Source organism: Podarcis gaigeae, assembly GCF_964106915.1.
Source record: "Podarcis gaigeae genome assembly, chromosome: 5".
NCBI lineage: Eukaryota > Metazoa > Chordata > Lepidosauria > Squamata > Lacertidae > Podarcis > Podarcis gaigeae.
The window spans coordinates 20471671-20491701 of NC_139681.1; the positions used below are offsets into that span (position 1 = coordinate 20471671).

Genomic DNA, 20031 nt, shown 5'->3' on the forward strand with positions numbered 1-20031 from the left:
CTAGACACACCACCCCTTTGGGAATGTAAATGCCTCTTGATGATCCAAACCTCAAATCTGATTAAACCTGTAATGCTGCCTTCCTGGGTTGGGTGACTGACTATGGGCTCTTAGTCACCCATTCATTTCTATGACAGATTTCATCACCTCTCTCCTAGTTCCTGCTTAAGCAAGTCAGCTGTGAGACATTGCTCTCAGAGGAAATGGTCAAGGTTAGTTTACGAAAGTGCTACTTCATGAAGGCACACTCTGTAGCAGAGGGTCCTTCTCTACACCCCCCCCCCCAAATAGGTGATTGTTCATATAAAAAGGTCAAGACTGATACTTGTCAGAGTTGTGAATATTTTGGAGTTGGGCTTTGAAGAGCCTAGGCCATTACTACAGCTGTGTCAGGCCAACCAGCTGAGAGCCTGACCACAGGAGTGGATCCATTCCTGTCTCACAAAGGTGACCTACATTACTTCGACTATGTAGCATTATGTTTCTAAAGCCCCATCTTTAGAAATGGACAAGTTAACTAGCTTGGATAAAAGTAAGCATTTGGTATGTTGAAATTTTCTGCCCTTCTCCATTATTTCAGAGACGTTGTTGTTTAGTTCACCCTTACAAATAAGCTATGGGGCACGGGTGGTGCTGTGGGTAAAACTCCAGCGCCTAGGGCTTGCCGATCGCATGGTCGGCAGTTCGAATCCCCGCGGCGGGGTGAGCTCCCGTCTTTCGGTCCCAGCTCCTGCCCACCTAGCAGTTCGAAAGCACCCCTAAGTTCAAGTAGATAAATAGGTACTGCTTTCTAGCGGGAAGGTAAACAGCGTTTCCGTGTGCTGCGCTGGTGCCGGCTCGCCAGAGCAGCTTCGTCACGCTGGCCACGTGTCTGCGGACAGCGCTGGCCCCCGGCCTCTTAAGTGAGATGGGCACACAACCCTAGAGTCGGACATGACTGGCCCGTACGGGCAGGGGTACCTTTACCTTTACCTTTTACAAATAAGCTAGAAGTTTTGATACAGTGGAGAGGCTAAAGGAGTAGCCAAAGTTTTGCCCTGTATTCCTATACAGATTGCAGGTTAGTTTGTTACATAAATTAATGCTTGGTTAATGGTGCTGATTGGTCGCCATCATTAAATATAAAGTCAGGGCAAGGGATTATGACTACAGTGGTACCGCAGGTTAAGTACTTAATTCTTTCCGGAGGTCCGTTCTTAACCTGAAACTGTTCTTAACCTGAAACACCACTTTAGCTAATGGGGCTTCCTGCTGCTGCCGCCGCGCCGCCGGAGCACGATTTCTGTTCTCATCCTGAAGCAAAGTTCTTAACCTGAAGCACTATTTCTGGGTTAGCGGAGTCTGTAACCTGAAGCGTATGTAACCTGAGGTACCACTGTATTGGTGTGAACTGAGTGGCTCTTTGGATGTTTACTGATGGATGGAAAGGAAGCACAATAACCTCTGTCATTTCACATCACTGCCCCCCACCAAGTTTGCTACTCCTGCCCAGAAAGAGCCCAGAGCTACAGATTCTGCTGCTGGGTGAAAAGACCAAAACACCAGCTGCTATCAGGCCCTTGTTGCCAGGTAGCACACTGCCAAGAGGGTGTTTTCATCTCCATGGACACCCTGGAACCTTCCATAGACCTGCAATTAGTTCAGTCCCACATAGTATGCATGGGGTTTCAGACTCAGAAGGGATCAAAACAGGGTGTGCCAAAGTGTTTAGAATTATGTGCATTTCGAACAATAATTTCAAGGAGTAGTACCTACATGATGTTCAGTATCCTCAGCCTGAATTCCTATTAAAGCCTTTATTTTTATATTATTATTATTATTATTATTATTATTATTATTATTATTATTAATTGAATTTATATACCGTCCTATACCCAGAGGTCTCAGGGCGGATCACATAAAAAGACCACAGCATATAAAATTAAAATAAAAGCAATAACCCAATAATAATCCCCACCCCCCCAAAAAAGAGCCACATCTTAAAAGCATATGGGATGTGGATCAGGTCAGCCAAAGGCCTGGTTAAACCTGCAGGTGTTGGACTACAGCTGAGAGCCTGACCACAACATCTGTTATCCCTGGCCATTCTGGCAGTGGCTGATGGAAGTAGGGGTCCAACATCTGGAGACACCAAGTTAACCATCTCTGCTGTACTGAAATGGGCAGACAGATACTGCCCATCCTAGGCTATTTACATGTTGGCAGCTTAAAAGGCTGCAAGGTTGTCTTCTCCTGCACTGTTGCAACTCACATTTGCATGTTGCTGTCCACACCAGAGCAAGGGTGGGGATAGCTTCACCTGATGTACATTGCCTGTTTGGCTTCCCCACCAGACTTCTCCTGTTCATTAAGTTATTCTCTGCACATGTGCAATGACTTTCCAATGTGCACACCTCAGCTTAATTGCAAAGGGAATGTGGCTTATGTTTTCAAATTGGGTGGAAAAGGACGCATTTTTCCTTGAACATGCACAACAGCAGTATTAAGAAATTACTGGATAGATAAGGATTGTGGCTAATGTCATGTGCAGACTGCTTCAAACCCTCTGGTAGTGCGCAAGAGCAATTGGTAATGTGTACACAGCCCAAGCCTCCTTTGATCAGCAGGTGGTGCCAAAGGATCAGCCACTGTCAAACAGCTGCTGGAACATGGCTTGCCCTTTCAGAGCATAGCAATTTGCAAAGAAACATGCACAACTGGAGCAGAGGAGTAGGTAATCCTTTTGGAATCTTGTCCTCCTGAAGTGATTTCCCTCTGCAAATGAATCACTTATCTGCTTGATTCTGCTCATGCTTATACCCTAAGTATTTGGTTGAAGGGTTGTACTACAAGACAAAATGATTGACTTACATAACTCTGTAGCCAATCTTGAATTCTCGTAACATGAGGCAGTGCCAGCAACTGAGTCACAAATGGATTGGTTGGGTGTTAATGTGGGTGTAATTGGGAATACAGCTGTCAGTAACCTAACCCCAAGGTCTTGGTAAGCAAAGTTTTACCAAGCAGTCCTTTCAAGCAACATTTATCTTAATGTTTTGTATGTTTATCAAATGTCTCTGTTTAGTGATACAGCTGGGCCGTGCATAGAAGTCCTACTAAATTCAGTGGGCTTACAACCAGAAATAAGTATGCACATAAGATTGCCTAAGGAAAAATGCAACATTTTATAGCTCCGTCCTTAACCATGTCTACTCAGAAGTAATTCAATTGAATCAGGCTTACTTTCAGGGGGACAGGCTTGCAGTTTAAAAAATTTTATTCACCACTTAAAAACATTGGTTAGAGAATTATATATAAATAAATAGGTATCTCTATGTATCAGGCTGATCTTAAAAGCCTAGAAACAGGGCCAGTAAAATAGGGGCAATCCTACAAAGGCTAGCCCATTCTGCATGGGCGTAGCCAGGTTTTTTGTTAGGGAGAGCAGGCCTTTTGTGGGGGGGGGGGCGAACCTCAGTTTTCTATGTATTCTTACTGGTTTTTATTGATTTGGGGGACAGCTGGATCAATCAATATTATTAATAATAACTAAATTTCTATACCACCTTTCATCCAAAGATCACAGGACAATTTATGATATATATATATAAATATAAAAAACTTACCATAATAACAAAAAACCCCAATAACCTCTCCCACACAAATATGAAATGTAACTGGATGTGTTTGAATGACTGCAATTCTCTGATACACATCTAGATCCATTATGATATAGAACATTCTATTAAACATTCCTAAGGTGCTTTTTGCTTTTTAAGGAAATGATTATGGGCAATTGTTATGAGCAGTTTTACTAATGCACTCTGCATCAAGCTCCGAAGCGTGGCAGGGAGTTATAATGTATAATAATGCAGTGCATGGCAGACAGAGAAGAACATGAGAGTGTATAGACTTGAGCTTCAATTCTTGGTTTAGAAATTGGGAAGTTGAGTTGCCCCTGTTGGGTTTTGGAACAATGAACACATTCATCAGAAAACCTCAGCCATGCATGTGAGCTTCTCCAGGTCAGAACCACTGACTAGTTTTGGAGCAGGTTAGCAGTCAATTACAGAGGCCAGAATAGGAGGCTCAAGAGAGGCAACAGAGGAGAATGCTTAGGGAGACTTAGGAGAAACAGCCAAGGGCAGCTGCTGCTGCTGTCCAGCAGCATCTGCTGCCTGGGATGGTTGCCTCACTTTGTCAAACAGTAGGGCCAGCTCTATGTAGGTGGTAAGGTTTGTGTGGAACTTTTTTTTTTAATGCAGGTTTCCCCACCTGCAGCAGGTACAGGACAGGAACCATTTTACTACTTGATTCCACTCAATATATGTGCTGATTCTCAAATACCGCTTTGATTTCAGAGCTTACCTGCTCTTTGTTCATACAGTGCAACCACTGTGTTTCCAGTACATGTTTTTAAAAGCCACGTTCACATGATGTTATCAAAAAATGAATATTTATATGTACTTTGATACGAAATACTGCCGTTTCTCAAACCAGCTTCGCACCAACTGGAGTCCTTAAGCCATTCCTAACTTATGACATGAACAGCTAGAGGGGAAAGAGTTGGCAAGTTATGCTTGGGGAGGGGATGACAACACTGCGTTCTAAGGCGATAATGTGAACACACCCTTACTGTGTTGCACTTACAGAGCTCAAAAAGGCATGTATTTTGGATGCAACATACATTCACATAATCCCCAACCAAGCATTACACCCAGATTGTGCACAGATTGTGGAATAATGGCTCTTAACACACTGACCTCTGGCTGCATTCTCTCCTTGGCCTCTCCCCAGATGTTTGATACATGCTGATCATTATTAAAAGAATGTCACACATTCATGTTGTGCTAATTCACCATTTTATCTTGGGCTAGCCTCAAGAATCCTTTACTACTCAAGGTGCCCCACATCAAACCTGCTCTGCTAATCACCATTGGTTTTACAACATCTATTTGGCTTGGCAACAAACTGATCAATGCTCATTCAAGAAAGGACCCTCTAGCCCAAGATTTCCCAAACTTTGGTCTCCAGCTGTTTTTGGATTATAACTTCCATCATCCCTAGCTAGAAGGACCAGTGGTCAGGGGTGATGGGTAGTCCAAAAACAGCTGGGAACCCTGTTCTAGCCATCCATAGCCCTTGAAATAAACATTTTAGCTATTTACTATCTGATCTTCTCATTGAGGAACCCCAGATAAATTGTCATGGAGCAGCAAAGTTCTTCAACACACAATTCCTAAACAGGATGCTGTTACCTACCTCTTAGGGTTGCTGTGAAGATGAATTGCTTAGGGTAGCAAAACATTATCCACTGTTAATTATGTTGCAGGAATTCACGCATCTGGGCTCTAGATACAAGATGGCACGTTCAGCCACGTAGAATGACTCACAGAATGGGCAATTTCTTCATCTGCATGCTGTGCTTAACCCTTTTGGCTAGTAGCAGTTGATAGCCTTGCCCTCTGTCTGATTGAACTTGCATGAAATAACAACAATAATAAATCTTCTCGTTGACTTGTTAATAAGAAAAATATTTGCTTCTAGCAAAGCACAGTGTCCTCTGCCAGTGGTGAGCGCAGCAGCTTTTGCCTAGGATTTTTCTGTCTTTCCTTGCAAACAATTCCATGCACAAGACAGCATTGTCAAGATAGGAGAAGACAGCATGCACCTGTTTGGCACCAGGCGGCTCTCCCTGGGCCCTAAAGTACAGAATGTCCACATTTCAGGGCTGTTTCTGGAGAGCAGATGCAATTTCTCAGTCAGGGATGAGACTGGAGATCTAGATCCAAAACACTGTGGTTTTCACTACTGTTAAAGAAATAGGACAGAATCAACATCAGTGCAAAAGGAGAAAAAAAAAAGCAAGCTCTGTTTTCAACAATACCCATTTTTCTGCAAACCACTTTATGGGGGAAAGGGCAGCAGGAAGAAGCAAGCCCCCAAATGGCACTGGAAAAAGGTACAGAAATAGCAGTACTAAAATGCCACCAGTTAAACATATTATAATATAAATTGAATAAATATGTTATTGAATAGTGGATGCTTTCCTTAGGGGGAAGCAACATGTTTTAAATATATAGTCTATGAGTAACAAAACTAATTTCTGAGGCTCAAAATAAATTTAGTCTGAGGTGGCGTTCATCAACCTGGTGCCATCCAGATGGCTTACACTACAGCTCCCATCTGTACTAGTCATCTTTGCCTCGTGAGATTATCCTCAGTGTTTCTCCATCTCTCAACTATGGTTGGGGCTGAAGTCTTGGAGAGCAGTTTTCAGCTGGCAGATGGACCAGCAGCCTAATGGTGTAAGATGTGAGAAACTTTTCCTGAGGGTAGTTAGCCAATGAAAGCCATCTGCTTAGATAATCTGGTAGTATAAAGTTGGGTAAAGGGTAAAGGGACCCCTGACCATTAGGTCTAGTTGTGGCCGACTCTGGGGTTGCAACGCTCATCTCGCTTTATTGGCCGAGGGAGCCGGCGTACAGCTTCCGGGTCATGTGCCCAGCATGACTAAGCCGCTTCTGGCGAACCAGAGCAGCGCATGGAAGCGCCGTTTACCTTCCCGCCGGAGCGGTACCTATTTATCTACTTGCACTTTGATGTGCTTTCGAACTGCTAGGTTGGCAGGAGCAGGGACCGAGCAACGGGAGCTCACCCCGTCGCGGGGATTCGAACCGCCGACCTTCTGATCTAATCTCTTGTGTGTTTGCTGCCCTGGGCTCCTTCAGGAGGAAGGGTGGGGTATCAAATGAAGGGTTAGGTATCAAATGAATATAAAAATTAATATTTTAATAAACAGAGGTCGGGGAGCTGTGTCACTCCTGGGCATAGTTAAAGGTTTCCCATGACAGGGAGCTGCATTCCACAGCACCACCACAACACTAAACTTTGGGAAGAATACAACATTTGGGGGAAGAATAAAATGTTCCTAGGTTAATAAACAAAACAGAGCATTCAGTGCTACCAATACCACCATGCAAATTTAAAGGAAGACATCTGGACTGTAAGCCCCAAATGGACAACAGCAGCACATTTATCATGCCTAGACAGTCTGGAAAGGCCTTCGCACAACAGCTGCTAAAACTCAATCCCCTCCATTTGCCAGCAGAGAGCAGTAGATATTTCCTCAATAGTGCCATCCTAACCAAATGTGGGGGACACAGGTGGCGCTGTGGGTTAAAGCCTCAGCGCCTAGGACTTGCCGATCGAAAGGTCGGCGGTTCGAATCCCTGCAGCAGGGTGCGCTCCCGCTGCTCGGTCCCAGCGCCTGCCAACCTAGCAGTTCGAAAGCACCTCCGGGTGCAAGTAGATAAATAGGGACCGCTTACCAGCGGGAAGGTAAACGGCGTTTCCGTGTGCGGCTCTGGCTCGCCAGAGCAGTGATGTCACGCTGGCCACGTGACCTGGAAGTGTCTCCGGACAGCGCTGGCCCCTGGCCTCTTAAGTGAGATGGGCGCACAACCCCAGAGTCTGTCAAGACTGGCCCGTACGGGCAGGGGTACCTTTACCTTTTTAACCAAGTAAGTCCTATTGAATTCAGTGGCACTTACTCCCAGGTATGTGGGGTTAGGATGGCAGCCTAACACACACTGTTGGTTTTTCATTTATTGAAATTCTGTGGATTATGTATTGGTGTCTGCAAAGTGAGTTGCTTCCAATGGCTGGATCCCCCAACATGGTGAAGGAATGAATTTAATAACAGTAGAAAGAGGACTTTGGTATTTGAGGCTTCCAGTGAATATTCCTGTTACGTATGAGGCTGTGGTTTAATTTGGTCATAGGTAAACACCCAAGCAGGACTAGCACCAAAGGCTGGAAAGACTGGAAAGGTCCTGATCCAGAGCCCCTAATGAAATGCCAATGTCCTCATCATGTGTTTGCTCTGTGTATAAGTCCCACAGCCCCCTGTGATGACACAAAGGACTTGGTGGCAGTTTCTCTATCCAAATACTCTTCTCTTTCTCTCACTCACTGGTTATGCCTCCACTTCCTCTCCTCCAAGTGGTTCTGGAGCCCTTAGGCTCAGTCCTTAAAGGCCAAATTGTCTACCTGGAGACAGGCAACCCTACACCTTTTAGTTGTCTGTCTATGGGTTCCTCCAGATGACTTGTTTCTTGAACATTCATTCCGATTGGTTTGCAGGGAGGTTAGACAATGTTGGCTATTTAGTGAGCATTCATTCTGATTTGTTTGGGGAGGTTAGATGACGTTTCCACACAAGTTATCCCCACACTTTCCAGTGCATTTCCCTTATTGCAAAATGTCAATTCCCCCCACCCACCCACACCGGGAAATGGGCTTGTTTCACAAAAGCTCCAAATCAGCTTTAATTGTGCAACTGGGATGGATCCCACTAAAAAATAGCGACAGTCTCTGGAAGGAACCTATGAGTCAACCTGCAGACATTACTTGGGCACATGTGCAATCCCAATCCTGTGTTTGTCGAGATAATAGGAATGTGTAGGTGGGGGCACTTACAGAAAAGGATCAGCAAGTGGGTGAAGGAATGAAGGAATTAGGGTGGAGGTAATTAACCCTTTCAATGCCTGCCGATTTCCCCCTGCAGGTGCCCTGCCCTGAGCCCATTATTTCCTTAGTGAAGCTCACTTCCACGGGACCAAGGAGGCATTTGCAGGGAAGAATAAGCAAATGTGGTAAAGAGTTCAGCACCCTCATTTTGCTCATCAAATCCTTCTTTGCTAATATGCCCCCAGCCTCTTAATTAGTGTTGTAAAAGAAATATGGGGCTGGGAATTCTGTGTTTCCCTTGCAATGCCTTGTTTGGCCATATGCCGATAATTATGTTTTGCTTCCGGTACCATCTCTTTCCTGCCTCCTCTTTATGTATCTAATGTGTACTCCCCTTTTTCTTTATTTACATGCTTATTTGTTGCAAGTTTGGCATTAGTAGAGTAACTTGGGCTATTTCTTTGGAACCCTGAGGGGGTGTCTGATTGTCCGTCATGTAATTTGGGGACTAGAAAGGATTCAAAGTTTATGGTGTGTTTTTAAACATGTATATTTTAAGAAATGAAGAACAAACTTGAAATGCCTTCATCATCTTTGGTCCAGGAAGACCCAGTTCAGAGCATCTTATTCTCTCCAAGCCTTATGAAATCACAATGCTTCTGAGCTGTGGAAAATACTGTTCACATGTGCATTTAAGCAGTTGTAGTGGAACATAGCAGAGCAAAACAAGATGTTTCCTTTAATTGGAATGATGAGCTCACTCCTGGGTGATAAACAGCAGCATTATATAACCAGTGGAGTATTTGGTGTTTTTGCAAAATTCATGGAAATTGATTTGGTCTTGTTCAAAATATGTTTATATTTTTCTTATCAGTGTATGATTTCAACACTGATTACATGTGACATGAAGGCTTTATTTTATACCCTCCGAGCCAATTTGGAGAAAACAATAACATGACAATTTTATTTTAAATAACAATAATAATACTACAAATTTGCAAAAGGCATAGCAATTGAGGACATAGAATGCAAAATAAGCATGTGTGCTGAGGATATTTCAATAGAAGCCATGAACCAAAGAACATTCAGTTCAATCATTAAATCAGCAATTTGTTGGACCTGGGCAGCTAGTAATTTGCTTGTCTGCTCAAAGTGGGCTTATGAAGGAAGAATTGCTGTGGCAACAAATCTTCAGAAGACAGGGATCAGTGATGGGACTGTGGAGAGTACAACAGGAAAACATTTTGTGGTGAAATACAGAACAGATATTTCTGAGGCAGGAAAATATCAGAAAGGGACCCAGTGTTAGAAAAAAGAGTTGGACAACATGCCAGTAAGAGTTAAAAACAATCTCCTATCTAGACTGAGTGCTTAAAAAAAATGAATAGCTTTTGCACTGTGGCTGTACATGCACTGTAATAAATGCACCTTGCTCAGCAGGCCCATGTCTTTGCCACAGTCACAAATGCTCATTTGCTTGCACTTCCGTCTTGGGACCAATCTGCACACAGGGCTGGCCATTTTACTGCCTAAAGCAAGGGACAAGAGGGTGCCCCCTCCCCATTCCACATAAACAAGCTGGCTGGGCTGAGCGCTAATGACAGGATAGAACCCTCCTATCATTAGACTGTGATGCTGACAGCACCAAGGTTCTAGGTTCAATCCCTTTAAGGGACAGCTACATTGCAGGGGGTTGGACTCTATGATCCTCAGGGTCCCTTACAACTCTATGAGTCTATGAGATACCTATGAGATATCTGAGGCAGCAGGCCAGACTAGGTGGCCAGAGGCAAACTGTTTGGTAACTAGAGATAGAAGGATCTGCCAATTTCAGGTCTGCCAGATTCCCACCTTAAATTCAGCTCTCCAAATTTCTGCAGAAATTTGTAAATTTGTAAAGATTCTCCCCTCATCAAAAGGATCAACATTTTAGTGTGAGAAACACATTTTGTTATGTCGTTTGACTAATGTACATATTTTTACAAGCGAATTTGCTAAATTAATGCATGTTTATGTTATTTTCACTGAGAAACTCATTTTTGTGCGCACTTTTTGTAAACATTGGTTGAAAAACTGCATCACAAAATTCAGATGAGTGTGAATTTCTAAGGATGGCTGTGCTTCAGAAAGTATGAATTTGATGGATTCATGTTTTAATGTGAATTGAATAAAATTTCTCCCTGATCCCAATTGGCAACACAGTAATAGCAGGCAAGGCCTAGGAGAAACAGGCAGGAACTGCTGTCCCCCCCCCATCCCCTACATAATCTGTCACCTAAGGCAGTTGCCTCACTTTGCCTAATGGTAGGGCCAGGCCCATCTGCACCACTATCCAAAGGAATATACGAAGAGAAGCAGGAGCACCTGCTCTTTCTCCTTGTTCTTTTCACTACTCACATGCTTGAGAGGGCGAGTAAAGAGGCAGAAACAGCAAAGGAGGAGCAGGGCCCCAGAGATCTCTCAGAGGGTCTTGGGCTTACTTCCAAGCATGTACAGTTACGATCGCATTCCAGAGCAAGACTGCTGCCTTGTTTGATGTAAGCAAAGACAGACTGAGCAAAGGGAACATGCTGCTTGTGAATTGGGGCTCTGGTTTCATTATCTTATTTCCAGTTAATATCATTAAAAATATATTCGTTTATTATCCTGAAAAGCACGCTCGCCTGCCAGGGTTTGCCAGGAATGATTGACAGTACGATACACACAGAAATGTGGAGTTGGGGGTGGGAGGCAACAGGAGAAGAAGGCAAATAATTAAGATAAAAACACACAGGATAACAAATGACATCACTGAGATGGGAACAACCTGGGGCCCTGCTAAGCAAAGCATTCTTAGTCAGCAGTGGCCTGCTGCGGCAATATTATTCTAACCCAGTTGACTGCCTGATATGAAATTCAGGCTACTTTTTTAGGGGCCTACATTCTAAAAAATAACATGAACCAAGTTTACATTAACTGCAGGTTGTTAATAGCCAATGAATGGAATGGGGGGGGGGGCACAGCAGCAGCAGTGTTTCATCTATGGAAACCAAGATGTGATCTTCAGAGGTTAAAAAAGCCGGTTAGAGCTAATGCTCCTGTTCCAGAGTCAGCAGCTGGTTCTGAAAATATGACCCTGTGGCCAAGATGCCTAAAACCGCTCAGACAAGCAGGCTACTTGCAAGAGCAGTGTAACTCAGGAGTTCTGCCATGTTCAATGGGATTCCCAAGTAATTGTCCAAAGCCTTGCAACTTTATCCTGCAATCCTATATGCCAGGTGTCACCGACCTTTTTGGGCCAGTAGACACATTTAGAATTTTGAGAAAGTGTCATTTGCGGCAGTCACAACATGGCTGCCATGGGGTGATTAGCAAAACACAAAATGGCTGCGACATCCGCAAGAGCAGAAAAGGAAACAGGGCCACAAAACGGTCATACTTCCTTGCCACCCACCCCCTTAAGAATGCAGCGTCAGACAGGAATGGAGCTGGAGGATCAAACAGTCTCTCATGTACAGTTGAGGCATCTAATCATAAGCCTGCATTTTTTATCAAAGCTTCTATATTTTGATCAGGGCCTGAATCTTAAAATGAGCTTAAAGATTTTAAAATGTTTCATGCCAGGCAGAAGACTAAAAAACCTTGGCAAAATGTTTTTCCTCCTAAGACAAGGGGGGCCCCTGATTTATAGCAGAAAACAATTCTCAAAGTCATAAAAAGGGAATTACAGGCTGAGAGCGAGGACACTGACCTTGCATGTTACAGAAGATAAAAAAAGCAGAGATAAACAAATTAAGGGTTGGTAAATAGTAAAATAACACCATGTGCCTCCCAGTAAAATGAGCCATATCTTCTTCCTAAGGTTAAAAAGGCCAAGAGCAGTGAAAAAGGCAACTGGCTTGGCTGGAGAAGAAGAAGCTTCTTTCTATTTTTATTTTGAGGCTGGAAACTGTTCCTTCCTTTTCACTTTGAGAAGGTTTAATTCTTTTAAAAGGCTACCTATGATAATGTATGAAATATATTAGCTTAAATGTAATTATGCAAAGGATCTAGAAAGAAAGAAATGTTAAATTCTTATTTCATAGAGTCATATTGCAATAGGAGACCAGAAGGGCAAATGAGCCCAGCCTCCTGCCAGACAGGAGACGCCATCGAGCACTCCTGATATATAGTTGTCAGGCCTTTTTGTTTAGAAACCTTCAAATGAAGGAGATCTTTCAATGTTGATGTGAACTCAAGATCCTTGAAGATAAAAATTTAAGATTAACCATCTGTTTTGGAAGGCAATAGGGCAAGGAGGGCAAGAGGTGAGCTGCTAATTAAGATTCCTTGTTGAGACACATGTAAGATATATTACTACTTATTTGTCATTTATAGATGGAAGAATATATAGCTCTTTGTGTCCCATAAAAGGACAGAAGGAAATGGGTGTATCTTTTGTGATTGGTTCTAGCAAACAGCCAATAGGAATTTCAACCAGGCTGATTGGACAGAGGCAGCCAAAGGAGGAGCAAGGGGGCTGGATTAAGGAAATATAAGTGCTGGCCAGAATGGCAGGAGGGCAGGCCAGAGCTTGGTAACCATATACCACTGTGCCTCTCATTTATTTGTCTGACAAATAAATTATTATTTTAATTTCTCTATTGCTGCGTTGAATATTTCATTCCAGCTAAGCGTTAACCACAAGCAGGGTGCTACACAGTCAGTTTTTGAGGAGATATTTACTGAGACTGGGCGCACTGATATGTGCAGGCAACACACCTGGGAGTAGGCCCCACTGAACTCAAAGGAAGGACAAATTTGTCAGTTTTGGTTTCTCTCTGTTTCCTGTTCTTCCAGTCTTCTTTCCTCATTAGTTTGTGACTTTAAAAATAAGAAAACCACAAAGCCTTTTTAATGTTATTTTCACACACATTTCTCCTCCTAATGCACATGTCTTTGAATCCAACGTTGCCTAATAGTTGCACCTTTGCAAGTAATTTCCCCTAATACAACACACCTTTGTATGCTATTTTCACCAATGCACATTTTAGTGCACTTTACCCTAACGTGTTTATTTCTGTGCGCATTTTATGGTTGGCGAACTGCATCACAACATTTGGAGAAGTGCAGCTGGCTCTGCTGAAAAGAAATTAAAGTACAGGTACCTTTAAGACATAATTTGGGATAACATACATTTTTGCCACTTCACCAAAAAGGTCCTGGGGAGGCATCCAAAAGAGTCAAAGCAGTATAAAACTGAACCTCTCAGTCTATCCTATTTCACAAGGTTGTGATGATGGGATTATCCCCACCCTGCGGAGAAAAAAAATGGTACTTGAGAGGTGGATTTAGAGCTATATGATTATTGTGCCAATAGGCCAATAGAATCAAACCTTAGTAATCCCTATCTCTGTCCCTATGTAGGACTGATCTTCCTTTTCAAAGCTATGAACATTTTGATTCCTTGTGAACAAGAAGAATCTCAATACCAGCACTTGAAAAGTGAGAGTAAAGATACTCTTGTTAAGCATTTTCAACTAAGGCTCCAAGCTTTTGTTCCTTAAATTAGTTATCTCTTTTCAGTGGCTATCCAGACAGCTTGTCTCCAAATGTTGGGAAGGTCATAACTGTGTTTTTAAAAATGCTCAGAGGAAGTAGCAACAAGTGCTTAATTCCACAAAAGTTTTACTTGTCTAATTGACCTTCATTTATATTTATATTTATATTATTTATATTTATATTTATATTTATATTTATATTTATATTTATATTTATATTTATATTTATATTTATATTTATATTTATATTTATATTTATATTTATATTTATATTTATATTTATATTTATACAATGGTTCCTCAAAGAGAGTGGCATCAGGGCTGAGGCTTATTTGGGAGCACTGTCATGAGGGCAAGCAGCAGCGGGGTGAGGAAAAGAGACTTTGTACATGCCCACAGGCCACAGAATCATAGAACTGTAGAGCTGGGAGGAACCCCAAGGGTCATCTAGTCCAACCCCCCTTCAATGCAGGAATCTCAGCTAAAGGAATCTCAGCTAAACCATACATGACAGATGGCCACCCAACCCCTGCTTGAAAACCTCCAAGGTAGGAAAGTCCACCGCCTTCCGAGGGAGGCTGTCCTACTGTAAAACGTCTCTTACCATCAGAAAGTTCTTCCTTAGTCAGAATCTCCTTTCTTGCAACTTGAAGCCATTTTCTTTGCTATGTACTACCTCACTGTACTCCTGTAGGAGGAGAGGAGAGTCCAGGAGTTATTTCCAGTTGGCAGCAGGTGGGTGTATGTGTGGAATGAAAAAGGGAGGAACTGAAAAATGGGATTGAGCAGCACAAGAAAGAGCCCTTGGGAGAGGAGTCGCGTGAAGTCATTGTAAAGGAGGTTGTCGTGGCTTTCGAACTCAGCATCAGTGAGCCACACCCGGGTTCACCTGGTTCTCTGTAATAGAGATGTGGAGCCTCAGATGCAGGGGCTGAATGTTGTCCCTCTAAGACTATCTGGCTCCCAGCAGTCTCCAGAGGCCACAAATGGGTCTCCAGGCCACAGGCCTCAGAGGTCTCTAGGCCACAGGCCTCACTGCCCCGGCTTTGAAGCTTTTTTGTGTGGCTTGGATGTGTCCTTTAGCTCTAATAATGCCTCTCGCTTGCTTGGACGAAGGATAGAGATGACTGTGTGTGTGTTTGTGTGTGTGTGTGTGATTGCATGCAGAAAATAGCCTAGTATACAAAAGTAAAACAGGTATTCATTGCTTGGTCCACTTTTATGTCTAGCTGTGGAAAGTTGCTCAGAAGGGAATGCGGGCCTCAGATGGAAACGAGTCCCCCCCCCCAAAAAAAAATAATAATAATAGGAGAGGGGTTCAAAGTGAGTGAGTGAGTGAGATGAACCCTCTTCTCACTGTCCACTTTTTAAAAAGCCGTTGTTCCCCCAACAGGACTTACTTCATTTTCGGACAGGGAGCCTCACGAGAAAAGGCTTTTGAAAATTGGTTGCAAGGGGAAAGGGTGGGCAGGGAGGGTTCATTTCCCCACATGACACACTTTAAGTCTGCATGCTTTGAGAATTAAGACAGCAAACACAATCCTGTCCAGGGTTCTGGAGTATGTATGCTGAATCCAACCTAATGGATAACTGTCGAGATGAGTAGATTATTTAGGAAGCTGGGCATCTAAAAACACGCATATGTTGTAAGCCGGCCACAGGGGCTGGGGAAACCCAGCCAGATAGGCGGGGTATAAATAAAAAAATCATTATTTATTATTACATTGATCATTCAGACCATAAATAAGGATATTTTTCAGGATCAACGTATATTAGTAATTTATTGGTCAGGAAGACTTAGAATGCAGCTGCCACTAATTAAGCGTTTGTCAGCTCTTTCTACAAAGTGGTGTTGTGTGACAAGACACCATGAATTCCTTTTGTCCTTAAAACAGGAAATAGTTGTGGTAACGGCACAGTAGATGTTGGCAAACTTTGGTTTATTCTGTCAATTTAGCCTCACCAAAACCACCAAAGAAATTGTCATCTTTTTGTGGTCTGTTTTGCGGTTGATGAAAGAAAGCAGGAAGTCAACTGAGGTAATTTTAGATCCAGGCTAGGGATCTAATTATTGCCTGTCTTATACCGAACCTAAATCAAAGTGAGAAAAAATGCTTCATGTACCAAAGGTTACATCCCTGGTTGCTCCAGGTAACAGAATCTCAGGTAAGTAGAGCTCGGAAAGAAAAGTGCCTGAGACTTTTGGAGAAGCATTTCTTAGTGGACAATAGTGGGCTAGAAGGACTGGTTAAGGCAGTTTCATATGTTCATATATGTTGTGGCACCTGACTTCAGAACCAGCAATGCATAGATAAATACTTGTAGAAGTGGAATTAGCTTTTCTGCAGTGGACTATTTCCTTTTAGTGGGGCTGTTGGCTTGATTGATAGGTTGATTAACTAAGGAAGGAGCTAATTTAAGCAAGAGCATATTTTGGATGAGGGTACACTTATTTGTTATGAGCAAGGACACATTTAATTATTTTGTGGTATTTCTTCACGTATCCATTGTTTACTGAAGAGGCCATGTAGAATTTTTGGCTATGCCCAATGTGATATAGCAGCAGATTTAAAGATGCATGTATTACAACCAGGCTTCCTCAAACTTGGCCCTCCAGATGTTTTGGGACTACAGCTCCTATCATCCCTAGCTAACAGGACCAGTGGTCAGGGATGATGGGAGTTGTAGTCCCAAAACATCTGGAGGGCCAAGTTTGCCTGTGCCTGTATTACACACATACCCCACAATGTTTCCGTTTTAATAATTTTGTTCCGGAATTTTTAAACTGAGATAACAGTTCCTGCACACTATTTCCAAATGCATGATGGACATCTGGAAAAAGAGCAACTCAAACAATTCTAATTATAGAAAGCCCTGTTTGGTTATTTAGAGGGACAGAATGATTCTCATCCATTAGTCTGGCATCTAAGAATAAATTATACTTGCTGAATGACAACATATGCAGCCACGCTGGAGTGGAACTCCATAAGCAGTGAAACTCCAGAGATTATTCTGCACCTCCTAGGAACGTTCTTAAGGCTAAACACAGTCCTTCAGACAGATACAGAAGGATTGAATTTTTAAAATCTGGGAGTGACTTAGAGCAGCCTTCAAACTGTAACATGAGAAATGATCTTCATTGGTTGCCTTACAAAGGAAGTTCTGGGTTCACTGGCTAGGTCTGGTGGAAAGGAAACTGGCAACAATCTCTCTGTGTAAAACTAACAACCAGCATCTTATTTTTGTTCACTGATAAAGAATTCCTGTCAGGAACTTCAGCCCGACTCCAGACTGTTGCTTCCTTTTAAGATATTGCTTCCATTGGCTGAACTCCTGCACCCCTCATAACTTACTGCCTTGCCTCTTAGGTTGTTTCTAATGTTACTTTATATTGATATTAGTCATAAGATAATATATGATGATGATGATGATGATGATGATTAGTCATGAAATCCAGTGTCGGATAGCAGTGTGTTCAAATTCCTGCTCAGCCATGAAACTCACTGGGTGACCTGGGTCTGACACAGCCTCTCAGCCCAACCTATTTCACAGGTATAAAATGGGGAGGGAAGGGACCCAGCTTTCTGAGGAAATTTGGGGTATAAATGCAATAAACAAATTATAGTCATTTATCTTTAAAAGGGTTATATGCTGCAAGCATATCAGAGGGCCCAATGAATCACAGTCCCATCTTTTTGAACCGCATAAGGGTGTGCCTGAAGTGTAGTACAATTCATATTGCACATGATATAATGTTTATGTGCCACCGGGCTCCTTGGGTAGAAGGGTAGTATTTAATTTAATAAATGTCTACCCACCTAACTACTTACAGCTGTGTGGATAGTTTCATTATATAGTCTAGTCACTAGCGGGTGGTGCTGTAGTCTAAATCACTGAGCCCATTCAACTTGCTGATCAGAAGGTCAGCAGTTCGAATCTGCATGACGGGGTCAGCTCCCTTTGCCCTAGCTTCTGCCAACCTAGCAGTTCAAAGCATACCAGTGCAAGTAGATGAATAGGTGCCGCTGTGGCAGGAAGGTAAATGGCGTTTCCGTGTGCTCTGGTTTCCGCCATGGTGTTCCGTTGTGCCAGAAGTGGTTTAGTCATGCTGACCACATGACTCGAAAAGCTGTCTGTAGACAAACGCCGGTTCCCTTGGCCTGAAAGCGAGATGAGCGCTGCACCCCATAGTTGCCTTTGACTGGACTTAACCATCCAGCGGTCCTTTACTTTTACCTTTTACTGCACTGAATGGTATCTGTGTGGAGTCTGGAGTTTCCTGTTGTTCTGTTCTTGTTGAAGAAAGACAATAAAATTCTGTGTAGGGGCAGATGGAACTCATCAACCTGGGCAGCCCATCTAGGGGTAGGAAGAGGAAAACTCGGCTGTTAAACCTTCACTGCCTTGCCAGATAACTTTGGGAGAAGAAAGGGCTAAGGCAGGCTTCCTCAACCTTGGCCCTCCAGATGTTTTGAGACTACAATTCCCAGCATCCCTGACCACTGGTCCTGCTAGCTAGGGATCATGGGAGATGTAGGCCAAAAACATCTGGAAGGCCAAGGTTGAGGAAGCCTGGGCTAAGGAGTAAACCCTACACAAATCTGGAGTGAAGCCCCTAAAGCGGTTGGATTGTGCCTTGTACATGTACTTCCTAATGACAGTCACCTAAAAGAAAGTTACTTGCCACTCTTGATTCCGGATTTGATTAATACTGTATTCATTTGATTTGCCCAGCTTGACTTCCAGGGTGGTTCAGTCATTATGTCACTAACTGATTTCATGAAAGAATGCATTTCTAAAAGTGAAAAAGACTTCAGCAGAAAAATAAAATAGTGAGGATTTTTCCATTTTGGAAAACCATACACCCTGCATCACTGCTGATACACAGCTGTTCATAGTACAGTAACTAGAAATCTTCTTCTTCTTTCAGTCCAAAGATGTTCCTGAAAGTCAGGGGAATACATGTTGCATAATCTTATTTCTAAGGGAAAAAATGAAGGAAGTGAAAACTGTTTAACATACAAATTTCAACAAATTCAGCCATGATCTTATATATGCTCACACACTTTCTAGGGTGAGCCACTTGAAAAAATGCTATTCTTCCAAAAGAAGAAATTGCCTGGTTTGAATAGTGCTATATCCACTGATTGTGTTACAAATTAATTTCATTTAACTTTAATTATTAGAAATTGGAATTTTCCCTCAGAAAAATATGGCAGTTTTCCATTCTGGAAAATTTCCCGCCTCCTGTCACAGTATAAAAATCCTGCACTCACCCCAGACATTGTCCAGCTATTGTCTTCTCCACTATGTACAGAGTGAGGGTAGGGAGGAAAGTGCTTGATGGGTTCTCTTTTTGTTATTGCTGAATTCACTGGATAAGTATCTCCACATGTATCTACTTACAAACTACACGTTATCTGATTCTGGCTAGTATTTCACTTCCCTGTGAAGGAAGCAGGCAAAGATAAGAGACAGCAAAAACCGCAAATGCAACGAGTTATTAACTTAATTTCAAGCCCTAATTTTGCCTGCATAATTAACTTCAAGTTTAAAGATATATTCTTCTGTCCCACTTAGGAATGATGAGACCAAGCCGAGAGTGTAGTTGTGGATCCATTCAGCTGAGATTGAACCAACTCAGAGGTGTTAAAGCCTGATTTATTTATTGACAGTCCTAGATTGTATAGCCAGAGATTCAAGATGGGTTCAAGTGTTATATGTAAAAGAGCAAAAACAGGAGGTTTGGTTTCTCTGTGTCTTCAGATGACAGAACCCTGCTGTGCAGGTTCACATTGTGTGTGTGTGTGTGTGTGTGTGTGTGTAGATGAAAAAAGGGAGGGATGTACTTTTTTTTTTGCAGAGAGTGCCCATGCACGATTCTTACTGTAGCACAACTGAATCCAATAGCCAGCATGGGCCAGGAGAAGTGCTGTGCTGTGTTAACCTATCCTATACTGTTTTGTCCTGCTATGCTGCTTTTGCTTGTGCTGCCACTTGCACAACAAAAATAGCTTGCACAACATTGCGGACTCTCCCACTTTTTGCACTAAATGGTTCT

The 20031-nt window shown here is 42.7% G+C and overlaps 1 long non-coding RNA gene across 1 annotated transcript in view; it reads right to left on the reverse strand.

The window, feature by feature from the left end:
• LOC310844406 overlaps window positions 1-16470 on the reverse strand; it is a 28409-nt gene extending 11939 nt beyond the window's left edge. The window contains exons 1-2 of the long non-coding RNA XR_014564089.1: window positions 14575-16470; window positions 5242-5790 (exon numbers count right to left, since the gene is read on the reverse strand). This is a non-coding gene — a long non-coding RNA (uncharacterized lncRNA). The remainder of the gene's footprint in view (window positions 1-5241; window positions 5791-14574) is intronic.
• Window positions 16471-20031: the final 3561 nt, after the last annotated feature.